General features: G+C 31.9%; 1 protein-coding gene across 3 annotated transcripts in view; it reads right to left on the reverse strand.

Moving 5' to 3' along the window:
- LOC106478801 (protein turtle-like) overlaps nucleotides 1–1,710 on the reverse strand; it is a 59,200-nt gene that overhangs the window by 56,565 nt on the left and 925 nt on the right. The gene's annotated exons all lie outside the window — the stretch shown is intronic.

The raw sequence follows: 1,710 nt of genomic DNA on the forward strand, positions 1-1,710 counted from the left end.
CTGGGAGTTTACAGGAATAAAAAAAAAAAAACAACAAACAAACCACAGAATATGTAAATAATGGCTATTCTTACACGCTTCTGATTTTGAATATGCAATGGACAAATTAAAATTAATTGGGAAAAGGACATCTGCAGCTAAGTTGATTTTTATCACAAATTTTAGGCATAATTTTAACCAATAGATTATTTATAAGAAAGATAAGTGTTATTTTTTTTGCTCAAAACATTAGGGCTTCAGTGAAACGTTTTGATAAAGGCTTCTTTAACATTTTGAAATGAAAACTCATTACCAAGCAATTCTGTACACAAAGTTAATCTCTTATCGAGTCTTGATTCACAGAAGACAAAATAAAAGGCTTAGTATAATGTGATATTCCAGAATAATTGGGATTGATACTCATTAAGTAAAAATATTTTAAGAGCTTATTACATAAACTCATTTTATATTTAAAGATTATCCAGATACAAATAAAATTTAGATAACAAATTCAGTGTGAAATATAACCACAAGCTTTTCTCTTTTAAATATATACGAGCTCAATAACGAGAGGAAGTGTGAACTTTCGAACTACATTTCAGTAGGTAAAGCTAAGAAGAATATAAAACTACCTTTATTGTAATTAGCTACACTAAGAGCATTATAGCTACTATTTTCTAAAGTTTTTTTCGTTGTTAAACACAAAACCGCAAAACGGGCTATCTGTACTCTGCCCACCAAGGATATCGAAACCCGATTTTTAGCGTTATACTCCCTCTAGTTTGTCACTGAGCCACGGACGGTATTTTCTAAAATAATAACCATCATAAATGGCTACTACAATTATAATTGCCTTTTTATATCAAAGATTACCATAAACTTCTTTTTAAATTAGGGTCGGACATAGTTGGACTGTTAAAAAGAGGATTTATGGTTCACGTCCCTCTGCCAAAAAAAACGCGCTTCGCACTTTGGGGCTGTAATTGAACTATAAGAGCATGACCAAGTTCCATTATTCGGTTAGGAATGAGCGGCCGAAGAGTATGCGGTGGGTACTCTTAATTAGCTTTGTGCAAAAATTCTAAAATAAACAAATCTTCTTGAACTAAAAAAAAACAAACAAAGTAATATCCTAAATTAACTTTGAAGGCTCTTCTTTCTAATATTACATAACAAATAATTATGAATATTTAAGAATAGTGTTTGTTTTATTAACTTGAATTTCTTAGCAATAATTTTGAAATACATCTCTCTCTCTCTCTCTCTTTATTTTAGAGCACTGTCATAAAACTCGTTTCCGTTTACAAATTACATTAATCAAGAGCGTATTTCTGTATTCCTTAATCAACTTAATAAGTGTGAATAATGTTGTTGCTATATACACTAAACATTCAGATATCTCAGTCATAAGTTACTAGTTTTTTTTTCTATGGTATCCATATAGAAAAATCGTTGATAATTGAATCCCCTAAGTTGTGCGCAGGACTACAGGTTTCAAGAATCGTTGATAATTGAATCCCCTAAGTTGTGCGCAGGACTACAGGTTTCAAGAATCGTTGATAATTGTAATCCCCTAAGTTGTGCGCAGGACTACAGGTTTCAAGAATCGTTGATAATTGTAATCCCCTAAGTTGTGCGCAGGACTACAGGGTTTCAAGAATCGTTGATAATTGTAATCCCCTAAGTTGTGCGCAGGACTACAGGGTTTCAAGAATCGTTGATAATTGTAAT

The sequence above is a fragment of the Limulus polyphemus genome, unplaced genomic scaffold, assembly GCF_000517525.1.
Source record: "Limulus polyphemus unplaced genomic scaffold, Limulus_polyphemus-2.1.2 Scaffold251, whole genome shotgun sequence".
In the NCBI taxonomy this organism is placed as follows: domain Eukaryota; kingdom Metazoa; phylum Arthropoda; class Merostomata; order Xiphosura; family Limulidae; genus Limulus; species Limulus polyphemus.